This window comes from Molossus molossus, unplaced genomic scaffold, assembly GCF_014108415.1.
Source record: "Molossus molossus isolate mMolMol1 unplaced genomic scaffold, mMolMol1.p scaffold_m16_p_19, whole genome shotgun sequence".
NCBI classification, from domain to species: domain Eukaryota; kingdom Metazoa; phylum Chordata; class Mammalia; order Chiroptera; family Molossidae; genus Molossus; species Molossus molossus.
This window is the reverse complement of record NW_023425354.1, coordinates 22,225,761-22,249,574: the sequence shown is the minus strand read 5'-3', so window position 1 is coordinate 22,249,574 and position 23,814 is coordinate 22,225,761. Positions and strand designations below refer to the sequence as shown.

General features: G+C 38.8%; 1 protein-coding gene across 3 annotated transcripts in view; it reads left to right on the top strand.

Annotated features, from left to right (window-relative positions):
• The window catches only part of STXBP4 (syntaxin binding protein 4), a 161,184-nt gene that overhangs the window by 56,175 nt on the left and 81,195 nt on the right, over positions 1-23,814 (top strand). The gene's annotated exons all lie outside the window — the stretch shown is intronic.

The window sequence follows — 23,814 nt, the reverse complement described above, 5'->3', positions numbered from 1 at the left end:
TGTGTCATTTTATAGTTTAGGCTAAGATAAGAGTGAATTCATGGGTAACAGAGTAACACGAAAACGTTACATGTCTGGCAAAAATCAAAAGATGCCATTTATTTTTTTAAAATGAGAGGTTAAGGAAGAAAATAAAGGGGAAATAGAATATGATCATTGTCTTCTTAAGTCAAGGATAATGATCAACAAATACCATGTAAAACTGACATCAAATAGCAAAAGATAAGGTAAAAATAGACTTTAGGCACTATAAAAAGTAATAATGCAAAGGTAACCTATAGAATGAAAATGCAAATCTTCCTAAATACCCAAAGGATATGTTTTCTAAAGCAAAAGGGAGATGTGAAATAAAATGCAGTAAATATAATGTACTCAATAATTTCAACAACAAAAAAAAAACAATAAGGCAGAATTGAGACTGAACCTAATAATCATCCTAATAGGAATGAGATTAACACACTTACTAAATGAAAAGGGTTTTCTTAGGCTCTGGCTGGTTTGGCTCAGCAGTTGCAGTGTTGGCTCTCGGACCAAAGGATCAAAGGTTTGATTCTGGAGTCACATACCCGGGTTGCAGGTTTGATTCCTGGCCCCGTAAGAGAGGCAACCAATCAATGTGTCTCCCTCTCTCCCTTCTACTCTATCTAAAAATCAATGGAAAAATATCGCCCGGTGAGGATTAACAAAGAAAAAAAGAGAGAGAGAGAAAGTGGCTTTCTTAGAGAAATATAGTTTACCAGAACTGACCTCAGTAGAGATAGAAAGCTCAACAGACCTATATCTAATGAATAAATATAGTTATCAAGAAAAACCCTAGGCCCTGGCCGGTTTGGCTCAGCAGTTGGAGCGTGGGCCTGCGGACCAGAGCATTCTGGGTTTGGTTCCCGCTAGGGGCGTGTACCAAAAAAGAAAGAAAGGAAGAAACAACCCTATAGAAAGGGACCAGGTTGGATGGTTTCACAGGGGTATTTAACCCAGCCTTTGGCAGTCAACCCTAAAACTATGTAAATAACTGAAGAGTAGATGAAATAAAAGACAATTTCCAAATTCTTTTACTGCAGCAAGTGTAACATTTGATGCCTAAACCTGATAAAAACAGCACACACACAAAAGAAAATGCAATTAGACTAGAGAAACAATTAGGGACATATGAATTGGAAAAGAAAAATAAAACTATCTGCAGAGTACATAATAGTAATTCAGAAAACCCTAGGGAACCGGTGATAAAACTAACTCAATGAAAAATTCACAAGCTAGCAAGAGAATAAATTAATATGCAAAGCCCAATTATACAAATATTAATAACCTGGAGCTAACAGCAGTCTACATCAGTGGAAATTGACTCACACTCACACTGTGGTCACTTGATATTTGAAAAGAGTTCACAGACAGTTTAGTGGGGGAAAGATGCTTATTACAATACAGGATAATATAACAAGGGAATACTTAAATGAGAAAGGAATGATCTTGACCCCTACCTCATATCGTACTCAAAAGCTAACTCCGAATGAATTGTAGATCTAAATGTAATATCTTAAACTATTAAATTCTAAAAGAAGCTTTTGTGACCTCGGTTGAAACAAAGTTATCAAACTACGTACCTAGGAGAAGTAAATTTTACTATATGTAAATTCTTCCTCAACAAGGCAAGTTTTTAATTAAAATTAAAAAAAAAAAATGCCTATACAATTTTTCACCCATCGGATTAGCAGAAATTCAGAAGCTTGATATTGCACTGTTGCTGTTTCAAAATAGGCATTCTCATACCTTGCTGGTGGTAATGCAAAATGATGCACCCATATGAAGAAAAATTTGGCATTTCTATATATGCACTTGCTCTTCAACCTGGCAATAAGATATACCTCCAGTAATATGAAAATACATATGCACAGTATTCATTGTAGTATTATTTGTAATTAGAAAATATTAGAAACTATCTTAATCTCTAAGGACAGGCAATTGACTGAATAAACTGTAGTACATACATGCAGTGGAGTACTATGCCTTTGCAGGAAGAATAAGAAAGATCTCTCAGGTAATATGGAGTGATTTCCAGGAGATTTTATCAAGTTTAAAAAGCAAATTATAAAGGAGTGCACTATCTTTTATAAACAAGAGAAATGAAAATATGCATCTGTTTATCTTTACCAAAGAAATCAAAGGGAAGATAAAGGACACAACAATAAACTTTATCTGCAACATGACTGGACACAGGTGGATAAGCTACAGGAGGGAGCGACAGACACCTCTCTGAGAATACCATTTTATCTAATTTTTACTTTTGGGTGCATATTAATAGTCTACACATTCAAAAAATGTATAAAGACATCAGTAAAGATAGGAAAAGCAAAATGAACTTAAAACTACCAGCAGTCTGAAGTAAATGAATCCATTTGTATTTCAAATGAATATCATAACCATACTAAAGGAAAGTAAAAGAAAGCACTAAGTGAAGTGACTTATGACCATAGTATTTGTGTTCAAATGTTTGACATTTGGGGTTGAATTGGAAAAGGATTGCAAACAAATCTTGTACCTTTTTTTAGGATGTTTGATTGTTTTAGGGGTATGGTCAAAACAATTCTGAAACAATTTTGAGATGTATTACAGGTTTCAGAAAAATGTGTTGATTGTTGTTGAAGCCCAGAATCTCTATGAAAAAGCAAAGACGTAGGAAATTGAGTGAAGGAAGTCAAGAAAGAACTTCGTGGGATGGGCTAGACTTGGCTGTGAATGCATCATTTGTGAATGCATCCTTGTGAATGCATCATTTCTAAAATATATGTATATGTGCATGTGAATGTATTTGTGCACATGTATTTATGTATGTAGATATATTTGTGTGGGTATGTGTGTGTGTGTATCCATAGCTCTGTCAACTAAAAGAGCCGAGAACACTCCAGTAGCATTGCTAAGTGCTCAGATACCGTTTCCCACTAAAACGAACCCAGGATCCTTGGAGAAATGACTGCTGTCAGGACTGGGGAAGGGTAAGAGGAGTCTGGAACATGTTATACCAGATAATAAGGAAGTGCTCAAAATGAAGGGAGCATGTTAAAGGAACTAGCTTGAAGGGGCTCCTACTGGCCAATCTGGACGTACTTGGGACCAGGATAATTCAATACAGTAATGAATTACAAGCCTTTGAAAAATAAGCAGTAATTCATGAGTCCATATCGTTTTTAATTGGGAGAAAGGAGAGCTCCTTGCTTGTTACCATCAGTTGAGTGCCAACTGGTAGCTACAGAGTGGCTGCCAATTTGGGGAAATCAGCATTTTGCATCTGTTTTAGTAAAGATTGGATCCAGATGAGAATCATCAGATGCTGAATCTAGAGGAAAATTTTGATGAAGAGCAGAATATTTACATATTAACATGGTTTTAAAGTTGCTCTCTAGAAACTGCTTATTAAGTGGACGGGGAAAATAGTAATTACACAGTAGTGAAATCAGACAACTCCATCACCAGTGCTAAAAATTGATGCCAAATGGACATGTGTGATTCCAAATGTGGCACCTTGAAAGGGACACAATAACACCTTGTAGTAATTATGGCTGAGAATGTATCACCTGAATGTGGTTATAAGAAAATATTAGACCAACCTAAAATGAGGGACAGTTTTATTATTTTGTTGATGTTGTTATTAATCCTCACCCAAGGATATTTTTCCATTGAGTTTTTTTTTTTTTTAGATAGAGTGGAAGGGAGACAGGGAAGGAGAGAGAGAGAAACATCGATGTGTAGATATATCAGTTGGTTGCCTCTGGCACAACCCCAACAGGGGCCACGGAGTGAACCTGAAACCCAGGTATGTGCCCTTGACCAGAATTGAACCTGAGACCCTTCGGTCCTTGGACTGATACTCTAACCGAGGACCTAACCGTTGATCAACCGGCCAGGGCTGACAGTTTTATTTTTTTAAAAAGGGGTGTGTGTGTGTGTAGTTGTATTCTTCAGAAATGTTAATGCTATGAAAAAATAGGAGAAAGATGGTAAAAGGTTCCAGATTAAAAGAGGCTAAACAGCTATGGAAGCTAAACGTAGTCTGGACCCTAGACTGGATCCTGCCCTGGAATGAGGGAAATGCTGTAAGGGATATAATTGCGCCAGTAGACAAAATTGGAATAAAGTGGTAGATTCAAGTATTGAATCAATGTTAAATTTCCTAAATTTGGTCATTGTAGCATGGTACGTGAGAGAATATCCTTCTGCTTAGGAAATACCGAAGTGCTTAGGGGTAAAGAGCCATAATGTATATAACTTACCCTCAATGGTAAAGAAAAAAACTAGTTGTGTACATTTTTATGTGATATATAATACATATATATATATACATATGTGTGCATCTGCTTGTATATAATAAATACACACATCTATATGAGAGAGACTGAGCATATGCAAAGTCTCAGCAACAACAGCCTCTAAATGTCTTATGAGAATATTTTCTCACTCATGAGCATGTTGGCACATGGTGAACCTGATGAAGTAGGTAAATCTGGTCAAAGAGTATAAGGTTGTTCTTTGGACTGTTTCTATTCATGCAACTCTTCTGCACATTTGGAATTGTTTCCAAATAAAATGTTCCGCCCTCTATTTTTTGGCCAGTTTTCAGACCCCTGTTTTATTAAGTATTTTTGTACTTTGGGTGATATGCCTTTTTAGTTCTTTGATTGGGTACCTGTAGTGCCTTCCTCAGTTTCTATGGCCAGGCCTTTTTACAGTTTAGTTTCTTTGCCCCCTGAAAGCGGACATTTATAAACCGTCTTTGTTAATTTTTAAATGTAGAATAAATCAGAGGGTGCTTTTCCCCCCTACATTTAATTATTTCTTTTCTAAATGCTTGGGACCTAAAAGCTTTAAAATATACTTGATATAAGCATATTTCATAAACTAATAATTATATTATGGGTTGATTAAGACATGACTCTAAAGAAAAAGAGCAGCTTTGCTTTCTTTTTCTAGCAATACCTACTTTTTCCACATGAGGCCCTTCTGTATTTATTTCTCTAAGTGAATTAGCGTCTGTTATTAAGGAAGGTCAGGTCTGCATGAATAAATAATCTAAATTCTGTGTCAGAATTTAATCAGAATAATTGTGCAAAATGAGAGGTAGATTAAAAAAATAAACAGGAGAAAGAATCTTACATGATGAAAGGTGGCTTAGCATAAGGAGTTGTGTAGTAAATAATGAGCTTTGGGTGAGACCATGTACGTTTGTACCCTGACCCCGGGCCTTGCTTGCTTTTGACCTCGGGCAGCCGAATTCACCTTTCTGAGCTTCACTCTGCTCATCTGTGAAATGAGTTGGACAATAAAGTTGCTCACAAGAGTGTGAGAAGTATTAAGAAAGGTCACGTGCATATTATAAATGTATAGAGCACATAGTAAACACAACAAATATTAACTATTATGGTTATTATTATGAGGAACAGAAGAAGTATTAGGTGCTGAGAAGGAGGTGAAAATGATTTACTTGAGCTGATTTGGAGGAAGAAGACCTAGTCCTGGCCGAGGGGCAAGGAGACCTTCTTAGAGAAGGTGGCAGGGGACCTGGACCAGACGTGGGAAGGGAAGAGGCTCCAGGCAGAGGCTGCAGCAGGAACATTCTCCAATGAAAGGAAGAGTTTTGTCTGCAAAGTAGGCTCTCTTCGGCGCTAGCTTGTCGAGTACTTGTTCATATGTCTGTGTCTTCACTTCTAAAATGTGGTCATATCTGTCTTGTAATTTGTTCATAGAACTTGAGGCAGGAATACAGTAGGTTCCTAAGAATAATAGTTTTGAGTTGTATTCTTTGATCATCAGTTTTAAAGGTCCAGGAACATCAGGAAACCGTGGACAGCTAGATGAAAGTGTTAGGAAATGACATTTGGGGGGGGTGTTGGGGTCAAAGCATATAGGCGCTTGAATACCAATCTAAGATTTAGATAATGGACTGCCATTGAAAATATTTGACAAGGGGAAAAAATGTTTAACTTGCTCCATGGATAGTCTGACCCGTCGTCTCCTTCACATTCTGCCTCTAACTTGGCTCTACTTTTAGAAAACTGCAGAATTTTGCCACTTTTCACCACTCCCATCCCTGGCCTAGCCATCATCAGCTCCTGCCTGTGTTGCTGTTACAGAGCACCCTGCTTTTACCCTGGCCCCACTCCATACAGTGCTGAACACAGCAGCCAGAAACATCCTGCTAAAACGCAAGCAGAACTCTGCAGGACTGTCCGTCTCACTCGGAGTGAAAGCCCAGACCCTACAAGTACATGTCGGAGCTCTGAGAGCCCCCTGGACCTGCCCTCCTACCCCCCACCCTCCTCTAATGGCAATTAGGTCATCTCTTACTACCCCTCCACTAAATCTCCAGCCCCTGTAACCTCCCCCACCGTCACCCCACTCACTCTCAGCTCTCACTGTGTGTGGAGGTTTTTCGGTATTACTGATTGCTTTCGTACATACTGTGTACTTGTTATGCTTTCACCCTTGATGCACACCCCCCAACGAGGGGACAGCTTCGTGGGGGCAGCCAGCTTGGATGTGCTCTCTGACGTGCCTTAGAGCGATAACTGACGTGGTAGCTGCTCAGTAAATGCCTGGCGAATGCGTGAAGGACGCGAGGGCGGTGGGGGGGGGTGCGCCCCGGGGCTCGCAGTGCCCTGGGAGGAAGCCGGAGAGGAAGCAAGGGGCTCCTGCCGCAGTCGGACCAGGCTGTCCCGCGGGAAGCCGAGCGAAGGCCACCGCGCTGTCGTGTATGTCCCAGTAGCCACGCTAGTAAAGGAGTGAAAGGGAACAGGTAAAATTAGTTTAGAATATATTTTAGTCTAATATATTTAAAATATGATCATTTGGGCATGTAATAATATTAAAATTCATTAATAAGACAGTCTTTTTTTTTTTTTTTACATACTGTATCTTCGATGTCAGTATTACTGAGCACGTATAGCACATCTTACTTTGTCCACCGAGTTTCCATCGGAAATACTGGATCTATGTTTAGGTGTGACAAGGTTTACAGCTGGAAAAGTAGAATCATATACCCAGGGTTTCAAATATAGTCTGAAAGTTTCCAGTAACTGAAATGAATACGAAAAACCCTTTTCTTTTAATATTTACATCCACATTGACCAAACTTGTTCATGTTTGTAGGAGACTGTCTTTGAGGCAAATCACTGTAAAACTACATCTTTTGAAATTAAGTATATCACTAGTTCTGGTCAACTTGATATTATTTGCCAAATTCAAAAGAGTATTGCATGTATTGAAAGCAGTTCTAAATTTATCAATATTAGCCAAGCATATGTCCAAAAATTTTAAGTTTTTGTAGCTCATTTATATACCAGTAATTAAAATCTACATATTAGTTTAGGGTAGAAAATATGTAAAATTATTATTGATTATATTTTGGAAAGTTTAAGTGTCAATATAAGACTTATACTAGCATAGCTTCACAAATAAGTTTTTCTGTGAAGCTTCAAATTTATCTCATTCATATACAGTGTGATATTGGTGACAAAATGCAAATCAGATTGCCTTTTTTTGTCTTTGATTTCTATTGTTCTAATAAAGTCTTGAATTCAAGATACGGTAAATCTTTATAAAACTCTCACAACTCAGCCAAGGAGCATTGGCAAGGAACAGGACCATTAAATTCATTTTCTTCTGACCTAGTGATGATTCATAGAACTTGCATGTATATACTAAGAAGGTTAACAACTATATCTGTGATGTTTTTCTTACAGTCAGCTTCAGGAAACTAAGCACAGACTTTTTTTCAATATGTATCATACAATGGAATGAAACAATAAAGAAAACAGGGCTCTTGTTTGAAAATGTCAGTAAATCTGAAATTTTGGTTCAGTGTAGCCGGAACACCATCTATTATGATGAAAACTTTTTCTCATTGTCCAGCTGAAACTCTTCTCTGACAGAAGCAAAAGAGTTAAAATATCTACACCACACCCTGGTCAGTGGTGCTCAGTGGTTAGAGGATTGGCCTGAGCAACAAAGGATTTCAGGCTTGATTCCCAGCCCCAGCTGGGGTACGTGCAGGAGGCAGCCAATCGATGTGTCTCTCTTACATGGATGTTTCTCTTTCTCTCTCTCCCCCTCCCTCCTTCCTTCCCTCTCCTTTCCTCCCTTCCTTCCACTTCCTAAAAATCAATGGAAAAAATATCCTCTGGTGATGATTAACTATGTATATATGTATTATTATTAATACATTATGATTAACACACATATATGTATGTATATATATATACACATACACACACACATATATATAGTTAATCGCTTACAATTATATATGTTTACACCACAAGTTTAACCTTTTTAGGCTACAGGTGACAACTTTTCTTTGTAAATTTGAAGTCCTTTGATACGTGTCTGAAGTATGAATTGGGTAGTGTTTCTTTATATCACATGGCTCACCTAAAGCTGAGGGTTCTTGTAGTTTTTCAAATTTTGAATCAGTTAATCATTCATATTGTTCCAAAAGTTCTTGGGCATTTGTTTTGTGACTTAATTGAAGACCTTGAATCTTCTATAGAGTATTTCTTCTAATCTTTTCTCATAGCTAAAATTACTGTATTAGTCACTTACTCTTTTATGCAAAAAAATCCCAAGTCATTTATTTTATAGCTGGCCAGAGTTACAAATGTTGAACATCTACTTCTTATTTTAGGTGACTGATTTTATAGGTTCTTATTTGACTGTTAAGAGAAAACTTCCTATCAAATTCATTATGCATCTGCAAAAACCTCTTTATATTGCTCACTTCGTATATGTTTTAAAAAATTTTACACAACAGCTTTGTGAGTTGCAATTACATTTATCGTGAAATGTGCAACATAACTTCTAGTCTCTTTTTATTATCCTGGTTATATTAGTAGCTAATTTATATCTGCTTTATTCTGCATTAGCAATATTCCTTCACTTTAAATTAAAATTGTTTTCATCCCTACTTTTTAAAATACAAAAAATTAATTACATTTTAATAAAAATGAGTATTTCAATTTAATTGCCAATTATGACTTTGATATGTATTACTGTAATTCCTGCTGTCTGAATAAAATATTCAGATAAACACACTGTTACACTGGTATATAAAATTTTTAAAATTAATTCATTAACCGTCATCAGATCAGTATGTGTTTATGTGTACTGAAACAACTCACATGCCTGACCCAAACACTACAATTCAACAATAACATTGTAAGGGATAGAGTGATTAAATGAAACATAATTATACCAAAACAATAGAGTTCTGTGTAATGGAAAAATATTTTACATGTCTTTAGTGCTTTAATTTAAATCCAAACTAATTAAAATTAAAACTTTAATTCTTTAGTCAACTAACTATATTTCAAGTGTCCAGTAGCCACACACAGCTGGACAGTGTGGCTCACACCTGAGAAAGTGCCAATCTGCCTCCTTGCCCATCGAGTCATGGCTCGGGGCCGGCAGTGTCAGCAACCCCTGGGACTTAGAAATGCAGCCTCAGGTCTTACCCCAGACCTGCTGAATCAGAATCTGCATTGGACGAGTGCTCGCGTGACTTACACTGGCCTTGAAATTTGAGAAGCACCTGCCCAGGTAATAGGCAGTGGAGGATCTGACTGGGTGGCGGCAATGGAATTATGTCAGGTATGTCGAAGGGTCTGTGTGAAAGATGCTCTGAGGGTAAAGGCCAGGCTCAGCCAGGACAGAATGTGCAGGAATCATCAGGGAGCAGCCAAGGCACTGTAGTTTGGTGACTGAGAGGCTGCTAGAGACTCCATTAACAAAACAGGAGAAATGCGATGGGGGGTAAAGAATTGTTATTTAATAGTATGATTTAATGTATATTTTCCAGTCTTAGGAAAAATAAATGCGTATGTCTGTGTTTATAAACCCATGTGCATATATACAAATACAATTATTCATTTCAGAAATATGCACTTGCAATAAAAAAATATGCTACCCCATATCAACTTTAAAACTATCCATTTTTAAGCATATTTACCATGCGTACCATCAGCTTCTCTTATGTATGTACAATGCCATTATTTTAGGGATACAGACTTATTGTTAATGAAAGACTTCCTGTGCATTAGGGAGAATAAGTACCTCTCCATTTTTCAAGGATTAATGTCTTTTTTCACAATTAGTGAAAGTTTTTATTTATTTTTTGAAAGGAAGGAGTAAAATTAATTTTTTTCACAGATAATATGATACTATATTTTGTTTTAGCTGCTGCAGTAAAGTGATGTTTTACTTATTTTTATTTTAAAATATTTTAATGTTGACATGATTGCAGGAGTCCCCCTTCCACCCCTTGTGCCCACCTCTACCCTCCCCCGCCTGCCCCGTCCTTGGCCTTTCCCAGTGTATCGTCCTTGTCCCTGGGGGAGGCATATATGTTCTTGAGCCGTTTCCTTCACTTTCTTTATCCAGTCACCCTCACCCCCTCCTCTTTGGCACCAGCCAGTCTGTTCCAGGCCTTAAACTTATGAGCAAAAAAGTCTTTAAAAATGACAAGTAGAGAATGTGTATACCTCTTCTCTTAAAACTTTTAAAACCAGAAACTTGAGTTGGGTGAAATTTGGTAAAGTTTCTTCCCCTTTTTGTTGGTATCCTTTTGAAAATCTTGACATGAAATCAGTGCAATACTTATAATTATACTATATATATATATATATATATATATATACACATATATATATCCTTTGTATACATAGTTAACCTAATTATTAAAATACTACTAGATTGATTTTCAATTTATTTTACAACGATGGTTATTAGTTACTTCACCAGGGAGAAGGGAACTTAATTTGATAACTTTTTTCAATCACTTGTAAACTTTTAATTTAATAATTTTGAGACAGTATCCTGATGCTAAGAACAGAATAATCTTCTCCAAAGGTACATTAGCTATTTTAAATTCTGGAAATTAGTTTACCTTTATTTAGTGTAGTGGCCCAAAAGAAAGCAATGAAGAGCAAAAAGTGCAAGAAAGGGGGAGTTGGAAAAAGGAAGGGAGAAAAAGGGAAGAAAGAAATGTCAGATGAAAGAACGCACTGTTAGGGCCTCCTTTTTCACCGGAAGTGTACGGTGCATTACTTTCCTCAACCAGGCGTGGCAACCAGAATACTTTACTGTTTTGTCAAGAATTGGTTTCACTCTTCTCTAAAATCTAAGCATTTTTGATGAGTTTTTATGCCTTACAGAATAACCCACCTTTACTGTTTAAAATCATCAGCACAGTTTCCCATGAAATTAAACACTTCTTGTTAATTTTTTTTTTTTCTTCAAGTTTTAACAGCTTTTAACAGGCATGGGCTGTCTTCTCGCAACTTCCTTTGATCAACAACTTTCTGAAACCTGCTCTCACACTTACGTTGTTTTTAAAGTTCCTTTCAGCATAGTGTTATGACCTAAGGCAGCAACGAACTGGTGAACAGTCCAGAGCCAAAATAGTTAGCTTGTCTGAACCAGTCTCTGCCCCAAAGAAACGGGAAATTGTTCACTTGGCAACTTCTCCCAGTTGTATTTGGCCTCCCCTGGGCAAAGGTTGGGTGGAATGCCCGAAGCCCTGAGGCAGCCGTGCAAGGTGAAATCGGCTCCCGTGGGTCGCCGGGGTTGAACAGGAGCTGAGTCACAGCTGGCGCAGCCGGCCTGTGAGCACCCTGGCCTCGGGGCTTAAGCAACAAAGGCAACTTTAAGAACAGAACAAATCTACTCTCTCTGAAAGGGCCAGTGATATGTGATTACTAAAGAAGTATTCACGTTTTTACACTTCCAGAAATTGTTTCTTTGTGCATTTATTAAAGAAACGGTGAGGCCTCTAATTTTCAGAATTGATATGAATCCCCACACCCCTTTTTGGCGATCTCAACTTTTTTTTTTTAATCCTCACCTGAGGACACTTTTCCATTTTTTGCACAGACAGAGTGGGAGGGAGAGAGAGGAAGGAAGAGAGAGAGAGAAACATCGACGTGAAGGGACACATCGAGTGGCTGCCACCCGCACGACCAACCAGGGCCGGAAACAAACTGCAACCGAAGTACGTGCCCTTAGAGGGAACCGAACCCGGGTCTCTCGGGACCGCAGGCCGACGCTCTAACCGCTGAGCCAAACTGGCCAGGGCCGATCTCAACTTTCTATAGAATTTCAGTATAGTAAATACTCTAGGATGCTAATCTCATCTTTAGAGGGGAAAAAGAAGAAAAACTGTATATATTTGATTTGTCAGCCTTTTCTGTTCTAAAGGTTCCTATGTTTCCATTTCAGATGGTCGCTTGTGACCTCAGGTTGTCAATTTCAATGTTCTGTTAGAAACCCTCTTTACAAAGATCCCTCCTGGTACTCTTTATAGCCACAGCCACCTCCTTCCATTCCCTTTCTCTAACACCTGGCGACCACTCCTCTGTTCTGTCTATAACTTTGTCTTTACAAGCATGTTTTATAAATATTATCATGCAGTATATAAGTTTTGGGGATTGACTTTTTTCATGCCACATAATTCCCTTGGGAGTCATCTAGGTTGTTGCATATATCCATAGATTTTTTATTTGTTTCTGTTTGTTATTGCCAAGTGCATATAAAAGTGGTGAAATCTGATTAAGGTCAGTGGATTGTATCAATGAAGTTTCCTGGTGGTAATATTCTACTATAATAATGCAAGATATAACTATTGCAGGAGACTGAGTGGCGTACAGGGAGCCTCTGTATTATATCCTACAACCGTGTTTAATCTGCAGTTATCTTAAAATGATTCTAAAGAGAAAAAAAAAAGTCTCTGAGAAAAGAAATGATTAAGCCCTTATAATAACAGACAGCAATCTGAGTGGAGAAATGTATTAAACAAACTTGGTTGGATTTATTTTTTCAACATTAATTTTCTTTATGTGAATCAGAAAATGAACAGTGTATTCTCCACCATTAGACTTTGCCCAAGAAAGTGAGTTAAAGACAGTGCTTGGGGGTGGAACTGGAGGGCCGCCAGGTGGCGCCCCGCTCTGCGCAGACACACCGTCCAGGGATGCAGTAGGGGTGAAGGGAGCACTGGAGCAAGGACTGGCAGACACAGCTATTTCAGAACCCCCACGTTCAAGTAGTTTTCTTTTTTATGTAGAAAATGTGTGGGTTTTTTTTTATCATTTTAAGAATTCTGAGAGAAATTGTATTATTCTATTCATACTATGGAACCCATTTTAATTGTTAAATTAATTAGAATCACAGGATTTTCAGTATTGGAAGAATTTAGAAGGGAAGTGATCTCATCCTTTATAGAAACTTGGCAGTTCATTTGGTTACAGTATAGCCTGTCGTTGGTCAGCTTAGTTAGAACTGATGTTAGGGTTCTGGGTTCCATAACATAAGCCACTGTTTTCTGGCTGTTCAGGGACCACATTCATCTTTAGTTTTTAATGTTTTTGTTGGTTTTTTTAAAGAGAGAGAAGCATCGATCAGCTGCCTTCTACACGCCCCCTACCTGGGATGGAGCCCACAACCGGGGCATGTGCCCGGACCAGGAATTGAACTGGGACCTCTCAGTCCACTGAGCCACACCGGCCGGGCACATTCATCTTTTTTTTTTTGTTATCCTCACCTGAGGAAATTTTTCCATATTTTTTGTTCAGATAGAGTGGGAGGGAGAGAGAGAGAAACATCGATGTGAAAGGGACACATCGAGTGGCTGCCAGCCACACAACCCAACCAGGGCCAGGGACAAACTGCAACCGAGGTGCGTGCCCTTAGTGGGACCCAGGAACCAAACCCGGGTCTCGTGGGACCTCAGGCTGATGCTTAACCGCTGAGCCAAACCAGCCAGGGCTCTCTTCTTCTTCTTCTTTTTTTTTTTTTTTAAATCTTCACCTGAGGACACTTTTAGCATTCATAGAGTGAGAGGGAGAGAGGGAGGAAGAGAGAGAGAGAGAGAAACAGCAATGTGAGAGAGACATATCGAGTGGCTGCCACCCACACGACCCCAACCGGGGCCGGGGACAAACTGCAACCGAGTTACATGCCCTTAGCGGGAACCGAACCCGGGTCTCTCCAGACCGCGAGCCGATACTCCAACCGCTGCGCCAAACCAGCCAGGGCACATTCATCTTTCTTTAATCAATTGTTTCACATGTGCCTGTAGTAACTTATAAGGGAGACTTTCCAAGGGAATTTAAGAAACATTTATTAAATGCTTATTTTGTATGGATGCACTGAGAAAGCTAGACATACTCTGTGAGGAGTTCTCAATCTAGTAAAAAAAAAGCAAGAGAGAACAAAACCTTCACTTTCTACAAAGCATTTCAGACTAGGTGCCCGATAGCTGGTGGGTTGGCACGGGCATGCTTATATTCCAAAGTAGGCATTACTCCCTATAATTTTTCTTATTTAACTAAAAACAAACACATCTCTAAAATGCCATTAGTCAGTTGCTAAGGGAGCACCTTTCAGGGCATATTTTAAACATCTCTGTGTTAGAGCAATATATATTAATTTGGTTGACAAACTAGTAAATTTTACCCAAGGAGGAAGTAGTGATAAGGCAGTTGATACTATAAAATTCTTATCTTGGCAACTTACTATGTGAGAAACACGTTTGGTATTCTTACTTCAAATATGGGACTCATGACATTGTGTTACATGATTTATATTCACCCACTATTTTAGAATTAAAAACAAGACTTCTCTAGTCATACCTAACCCTACATAAATAAATCACCCTATATGAAAATATTATACTTTGATTCGTTGTCATCCACGTTAGTTGCCAAAGACTGTCTGTGACCGTGGATTTCAAATTAAACTGCAAATTCCATCCCAGCTCTTCACTGCTGAAGGTAGTTGTCTCCTGGTGCGATTGCCAGTGACATTCTGCCAGTCTCGACCCTTAGCCCTCATGTTACCTGTATCCCCTTCCCACCCCGGCTTGTTCTCCTTTCCCTTCTCTTGTCTTAACCAATAAGTATCCCCTTTTCCCCACGTCATTTTACAGGATCTCTTGATTGTAGTTATTAACCCCATTCCTACCAAATCTATCATGATTATTTCCACCTATAGGCAAATTGCCTTTGTGATCTTTTTCCAAGTTTTTAAACACAAGTGTTTTGTGTTCTCAAATGTATCTTTTTCTATGACTTCTTTTTTAAAACATGTTTTAAGCCCTGGCCGGTTTGGCTCAGCGGTTAGAGCATCTGCCTGCGGTCCGGAGAGACCCGGGTTCGGTTCCTGCTAAGGGCATGTACCTCGGTTGCAGTTTGTCCCCAGCCCTGGTTGGTCGTGCGGGTGGCAGCCACTCGATGTGTCCCTTCACATCGATGTTTTCCTCTCTCTCTCTCTTCCTCTCTCTCCCTCCCGCTCTATCTGTGCAAAAAATGGAAAAATGTCCTCGGGTGAGGATAAAACAAAAACAAAAACAAAAAAAACATGTTTTAAGGTTCATTCTTAGCTAAAATTTACATCCATATTTACCTAGTCTTCTTTCCACGTCTGTCTTAGTTAACCCATCTAAGAAATTACTTCATTTGGTGTGTGTTATGAGATGAGGGTCTACACTTTTCTCCCCGAAATAGTTTGTTGTCGTAACCATTTACTGTTTTTGTGGTATCTCCAATATCTTAGATTAAATTCTTATATAATGTAGGGTCTGTTTGGGGCATCTAGCCTTTCCTGTTGCCTTGTCAATAAATGTTTATTGGGTGAATGAATGTTTTATCTAACCCTTCTTTGGCAGTACCAGCCATTGTAGGCCTCTATATGCCATAAACCCTTTAATCCAATTAGATTTAGCCTCTGAAGGTTAATTTAGAAAGAATACATTTCTGTCTTGAAGTGAGATAGATCTCCCTTAAACACCAAACTTCAGATCACTTCTAAATGTTTGATAGGTGAGACAATAGCCTTTGAGCTGTGCCAGGTTTGATGAATGGGGTTTAAACTCTGATTATGAAAATAAATGTCCAATACCATAAGCTTTCTCTTTTGGTACATTTATTACCAGAATTAGAGAAGTCGGAAAATAGGTTTTCCTTTTATGTCATCCTTCACTAAACTGGAAAATACATGTTCAGGGTTAAATATATGTCAGAACAAGTTTCAACTAATTAATACTCATGTTATGAATAGATTCGCGTGGTAAAATTTACCAGATAGATGTATTTGTGTGTCTGTCTTTGATTAGGGACCTCTGTTTATAAACAGATTGAACATTGTTTCTTTGATTTTCTTTGATGCTTAGAAGCAGAACTCAGTTTTCACCTCTTGGAGAGCGAGGCAGCTGCAGGGGAAGAAGCTGACAGCTCTGGGGGGGTTAATTAGAGCTAATTATAATTTAATTGACCTCCTTTTTCTCCAAAAAGCCTAACCAAATCTTCCTTTGCAAAGTGAGCACTTTGCTTCTTCATACAAATAAAGAACATCTTTGTTTCTTGGATTTGCACATTTCTATCATTTTTACATACTTTACCAAAAAATGCTACAACGTAAATCATTGGATCAGGAACATGGGTGGGGTCAGAGAGGACCTTCAAGATTATATAGTCCTCCTGAGAGCGATTAACTTATGATGGAAAATATAATTTTTAGAGAAACACGAACTAGTGTGCATAATTTTGAAATCTTAACATTTTTAAATCTATCTAATGAAAAACCAGTAAATTAAGTTATTAAACACAATAAAGTGTAACTGTCTTTTTTCAACCTTGGTATTTTCTTCATTTCTCTTGGTTTTGACATAATCTCATTTGCTTGTTAAATACTATAAGAGGATTTTTGTTTAATTTAGATATAAAGGGAATTTAGTGAAATAATTTGCTTTTTATTATGGGCTGTTATTCATAGCATGCTTTGTGATTGTTATGATAATTACTTAAATGAAATATAGTTCTACTAGTATTCCCATACAGTTAAAACCTTTTATGAAGAACTGTCCAATGAAAGCTTCTTACCTAAAAAAGTTCTCTAGGGCAATTATTATAGTATATGAAAAATGAGCCCTGGCCAGTTTGGCTCAGCGGTTGAGCGTCAGCCTGCGTACCAGAGACTCCCGGGTTTGGTTTCCACTAGGGGCACATACCACCCAAAAAAAAAAAAAAGAAAGGAAAACAAAATAGTCATTTTCATTGCTGTCAACTCAGTTATATCGCGTATTTATGTTCAGTGGAGCATCTATTCAGATTAGGTGGGGTTTTTACTCTCCGACAACCCGCGTTCCAATTTGAGCCGTCAAGACCCTTTCATTTTAGAAAGTGAGGCCGTGAAATATGTGTATTTTAATGACAGTTCAAGGTAGCGGTAGAAGATGCTAAGTAGAATGTGGTTACTCACAGACAACAGATATTATAAAAGATAAAAGGAAGGGGAAATCATTGTAAGCTGACGTGATCTGAAAAGATGAGAGAAGGTAAAAGGAAGTCGATGTTGAAAGATGGGTGATCACTGGGTAAAGACCAGTTCTGCACCCCCAGTGAAAGGAATGGTGTGCCCCCAGCAGCGTGGAGGTCGGGGAGCTCGGTCTGGGAGACTGTATGTTAGAGGCTTGGATGTGCAGCCGCGCAAGAGAGTTGATTGTGCTGAGGCTGGAAGGTTTGGCTTGGAGCAAGTAGTGGAGGACCTCGCAGCAGGGAGGCTGAGGAGGTATTCTGCCATGCACCATGTGCTTAGGCTTGCTCCCACGGTGGAATTGAGCAATATTTCAGGAAAACCAGTCCTTCAGAGTGTGCAGAATACATTACTGAAGCACACAGTAGGCGGGGTGATCCCAGTGCTTTTCATAGTATCTACGTGTGAGCTGTGAAGACACAAATCAGTACTGTGGTGGTGAAAATGAAAATTAAGGAATGGCTGCAAATATATCACAAATGAAGACAACACAGCGCATCATAACTGGTTGGGAAAGGCGGTGGAGTCGTGGGCCTGATGTGTGATGGAGGGGGAGTAGGAAGGTGAACGGAGAGAGCACGTACCAGAGGCATGTGTAAAGTTCTGTGGACTGATTCTCTCCCCAAGTGTGTCCCTGCTTAAGTGATGAGTTGTAGATTCGTTTATGAATATCTGCATATCACTTTGAGGTCACCCACGGAGAAGACTCTTATACATTTTTTACTAAATCTGATATGTAAGTTAAGGAAACTAGATATAGCTTGCTTTTAAACACCTTTCCTTCAACAGCCCTCTTCCTGTAGTGACCCTAATCTTTTTCACAAGCTGTAATGGGACCGAGACCAAGCAAGGTTTTCCAATGAGTGAATGTAGGAAGCTGATAAGAGAAGTATTCTCTTGGTCTTGGTGGCATAAGTTACATTCCACTAAAACATATATCTCTTTTGAAGTCTCCTTTTTCTCCTGTCAGCCATTGACATTTTGAAAGATTTACTGATTAGCTTAAAAATTACAGAACTTCTAAGGTTAGTGCTGTGGATGTTGCTAGCCCAATTACAAACTTGCAACTGCTGTTAGGGCTTTTCCTTGTACTTTAAGGAGCCATGACAACTTGTAACTAGAGAAGAAAAGATTTTACGTGACTGTTGCCAACGTTAAAAAAGACGTGTGGCCCTGGCCAGTTTGGCTCAGCGGTTGAGTGCCAGCCTGTGGACCAGAAAGTCTTAGGTTCGGTTCCCGCTAGGGGCACGTACCACAAAAAAAAAAAAAAAAAAAGACATGTGCATTATGTGTGCACAACTTCTCTAAATTTCAGTAACTGATATTACTAAATTGAATGCCTCAGGAAAGTCCTTAATAAATCATCTAGTCGAGCTTTCTAATCGCATAGGTGATTATGTACATTTGTCAAAAGCAGTAAAGAGGAACCGGGGGAAAAAACCGAACAAGAACCTTAATAGTTTCTTTAACCCTCTTGTGAGAGTTGTTCTGATCTTATAAAGTAGGTATTGCCATTTCCCATCCTACAAATGAACAAACTGAGTCTTTAGAGAATTACACTGCCAAAGTGAAAAAACATCCCAGATCCGAGATTCTGATCCAGGAATAGCTGATCTAACACCCATGTCTAACCCTCATGGGGAAGAAGTCCTGTATATGTGGAAAATACACACCATATCGTCTTCCTTCTGAGCTCGTACTGCCCTTTGGGTGGGCTTATAATGCCCTTTGTCTCTACACGATCGCATATCTAAGGTCAAAGTATCTATAGCCTACGAATATTTTCATTAGTGTGAATTATATTTTCAAAGAAGAGTTTGATCTGATCTTCCCTGAAGATTCATTGTGAAACTGTGAGCTGGAGAAGTCCTCATGTTCCAGTGGGGCAGTATGAGTTGAAAGCATTTCCTCAGTGTCGCCCCAGAAAAATTATATCAGTGATTTGACTTCATAATTCAAGTCCCTGTTAGTATATTTGCTCATACTGCTTAATAGTAAAAAGCAGTATAAAAAACTTATGTTGTAAATATAAGTAAAAAAACTTATGTTGGTTATGCTGATTTTTCTGATTTACCATCCCATCTTAATTTCTCTTTTATTTTCTAACTTTCTAAACTGAATTACTCTTGACCTAATACAAAGTGAATTGGTGAACTAGCTGCAGTGTTTAGGATTTCAGGTTCACAGTGAGGTACTGGGAAAATTCTGGCTCAATTGTTACTGACAGAGGAGGCTTTGCAGTTAGTTAGTTATTAGAAGACAGCCCGAGAGGAAAAGGAAAAATGAATTTGTGTGATCTTGTATTGCTAAATACAGCACACTGCTGCTGTCTTTTCTTTCCTGCTTCCTCTACGAGTCATCATTTCAGTGCACTAATCTTTTGAACAGCCATTCAGTGGGAACTGGGCTAGAACTTTGCTAAAGGGTCACATCTACCAACCTGACAGTTATACCTTTACAAAAGAAATAGCATGAATTAATTCAGCATCAAAACCTCTGCATCTTTTACCACCCAACTGCATTTCACACTGTATTACCATCAGTGCACTATAATGGCTATATAAATTCCATCCAGATTCTTCATTTAATTAACTAGCATGCTTTGAGCAAAAATAAAAGTGCTGTTTTTATAGAGGAATAAAAGCTGCATGAAGTGAGTGTGAAGGAGACAAATCATCAAATTAGTTATTCTTCACTGCAGCTCTGGAGAAGGCTGTGCCCTCCTCTTTCTCGTCCGCGGCGATGTATTTCTTCCAGCTTGCTGAACGGATAATGGGGAACGATGTAGCTGCCTGGAATGTTTCTGAGTAGATTGCAATGGCCACATCCTAAGCTTGTTCACAGTTGGGTACTGATGATGTTGTCATCTACAAGTGATTTTTTTTTGAAGCACTTTCTATAGTTGGAGAGGTAGCATGACATAGTAGCCAAGGGCATGAGCTTTGTACCTAGAAGGCCTGGGCTCAGATCCTAGCTCAGCCACTTCGTAGGTTTGTGATTCTGAGCACTTTACTTAACCTTTCTGTGCTTCAATTTCCTGTCCACTAAATGAAGATAATTGGCGTACCTCGGGCAGCAGTGTGCGGATTAACTGAGTTGATCCATGTAAAACCCTTAGAGTGGTGCCAGCATACTAAGCCATTACATCCTGTGCGCAAGGTTAACAGTCAGATGTGACGTTGATTCAGTTGCAACACTGGTGGCTCCTGATCACCTGTGCTGAGCTAACTAGAGGTGACTGATGTGGCTAGGTAAACATCCTTTTATTTCCCCAGGTAGTTCTTTTTTAAAGTACCCTTTTATTATAATATAATTACTTTACAAATAAGAAAATAAAGTGCCGAGAATCAAGGGTATAGTAGGCAGTTGGTTGGCCACCTTCTCCATCCTGCACCCTGCTGCCAGATTTAGCTTTCCAGAGCACTGTGTTCTCACCTCAACTTCTGCTCAGACTGTGTCAAGACTTCCCTAAACAGAAGTTCTTTAGGGGAGATCTATGATGGCAGCAGAGTAGGTAGGCACTACACTTACCTCCTCCCGGAACCAAACAGACTAACAGTAAAGGGATAGAAAAAGATATTTCATGCAAATGGAAAGGAATAATAGAGTCATAGTAGGGGATTTTAACACCCCTTTGACATCAATGGATAGATCTTCCAGAAAGAAAATCATCAAGGAAATAGCAGCCTTATATGATCCACTAGATCAGATGGATTTAATTGATATCTTCAGAACATTTCACCCCACGCAGCAGAATATACATTCTTTTCAAGCACACATGGAACATTTTCTAGGACAGACCATATGTTAGGACACAAAACAAGTCTCAGTAAATTTAAGAATATTGAAATTATATCAAGCATCTTCTCTGACCATAATAGTATGAAACTAAAAATCACAAGAAAAAAACTGAAAAGCACACAAAGACATGGAGACTAAATAACATACTACTAAACGATGAATGACTTAACAATAAGATCAAGGAAGAAATCAAAAGATACCTTGAAATGAGTGAAAATGAGAACACAACAACCCCAAATCAATGGGAGACAGTGAAAGCAGTCCTAAGAGGGAAATTCGCATCATCACAGACCTACCTCAAGAAACAAGAAAAATCTCAAATAAACAATCTAACTTTATACTTAAAGGAACTAGAAGAGAAACAACAAATAAAATCCAAAGTGAGTAGAAAAAAGGAAATAATAAATATCAGAGCAAAAATAAAACAAAATAGAGTCTAAAAAAACAATACAAAAGATTAATGAAACCAAGAGCTTGTTCTTTGAAAAAATGACAAGATGGACAAAACTTTAACTAGACTCATCAAGAATAAAAGAAAGAGAAGCCAAATAAATAAAATCAGAGATGAAAGAGGAAAAGTTACAACTGACATCAAAGAAATACTAAGAAAGCATTGACTCCAGTCAAAATTAATCTCTAGTGCCCTTTCTCAAATATACCACACTCCTTCTTGTCTCTTTTCCTTTGTTAACTTTGTTTTGTCAACAAAAGAGAATCTTTTTTTGTCAAACATGCTCTACTCTGTTTCTCCATTTATCTAAGTCTTACCTAATGTTCTAAGCTGAGGCAGAAAAGAGAAGGTATCTTTTACCACCTCTGTATTTTTTATCATATCACATGATTGTCTGAATACAGTGTCTGCTAAGTAAAGTTTGTTAATGATGATGAACTATCCTGACAGCTCTACCTTCAAACTACATTTGGAATCCAACCACTTAACACTATGTCCACCACTGTCACCCTTGTTCAAGCCACAGTTACTTTTATTCTGTCCTTTTCTCCTTCTCCACCCTTGCCCACCCTTATAGTCTACTCTCAAGACAGCAGCACAAGAAATCCACTCATTTTAAGTCAGATCATATCACTTCTCTGTTCAAAGCTCCAGTCCCTTCCCATCTCACCTGGAGTAAAACCAAGGTCCTTACAAAAGCCTACAAAGCGCGTTAAGATTGGTCACTCTACCCCAAACCCATCCTCGCCCTCCCTCCTGTTACCACTCTGCCCTCATGTCCTGCTTGCTCCTCCCTTCCTGTCCCCTGCCGCTCTCTACTTCTGCAACACTGCTTCCTTGCTATTCTCTAAAGATTCAGGCAAGGCACACCCCATCTCCAGGCCTTTGCACAAACTATTCCCTTTGCCCAGAAAGCTCCTCCTTGGGAAACCTTCATGGCTCCATCCTTCCTGCAGGTCTCTCATCAGATGTTTTCTCAATGAGATCTTCACTTATAGTCTCTAATGTATCATCTCACTAGACTTGAGTGTAAATTCTGGGAGGCAGAAGGGAGAATTTTTTTTGGTCTATTTTGTTCAGTGTTCTATGCCCAGTACCTAAAACAGAACTTGACGTGAAGTAAGTACTTAATAAGTAACTATTGAAGGTATGAATTAAAATTCGATCCTAAAAATATGTCCATATTCTCAACCCTCCCCTCACTTTGTCATATTTAGACTCAAAACAAAATTAAGCATCCTATAATATGATAGCTCCAAGAATATTAAAATAGCCGTAGTTGAATGTTAACCATGGCGATTGGAGCAGAAAGTTCCATCACAGGGAAAAGAGATTTCTGCATCAAGTAAAGAAAAAGAAATGGTTTACAGTGTCATAACTGCCATGTTCAATTATGTTGGTGTCCTGGGGGGAACTGTTGTGGACCCAGTACCAAGGCATATTTTGAGAGAGCAAGTGGTCGGCCACCCATCCTCTTCCTAAGGTGGAGAATGGAGCTAATACATAGTGTTGTTTGTTTTGTTTTTTGTGTTTATCATCTGATGGCAGAGTAAGATGGTGAACCAAACATTAAGGTTGGACTCAGGCAGATCTGGGTTTAAACTCTGGCATTACTGTGTCCTTGGATTATGTAATCTCCCTGAGCCTCTGTTTGATTATCTATAAAATTATTTTTAAATAAATCTTTTCTCTCGGTGTTGTTATAAAAGTTAAATGAGAAAAGACCAATGAATCACCAGAGACATAACACGTGTTTAATAAATGTCTTGTGCCCTGGCCGGTTTGGCTCAGCGGTTGGAGCGTCAGCCTGCGGTCCAGAGAGACCCGGGTTCGGTTCCCGCTAAGGGCACGTACTTTGGTTGCAGTTTGTCCCCGGCCCTGGTTGGTCGTGCGGGTGGCAGCCACTCGATGTGTCCCTTCACATCGATGTTTCTCTCTCTCTCTCTCCCCCTCCCGCTCTATCTGAACAAAAAATGGAAAAATGTCCTCGGGTGAGGATAAAAAAGTAAATAAATAAATAAATGTCTCGTGAGCATTGCATCCCATAGCAAAAGCTGTATGTTTTGCTACTGAATTCTACCTTTTGGCTGAAATAGAAAAAAAGAGAAGTGGCAGTTAGACCGACACCTAGGAGTACTCTTTGGCTTGTGGGGCATGGACCCCGGAGAAGCCCCCCACACGGGAAATCTCTCATCAGTATCTGATGAAGCTTC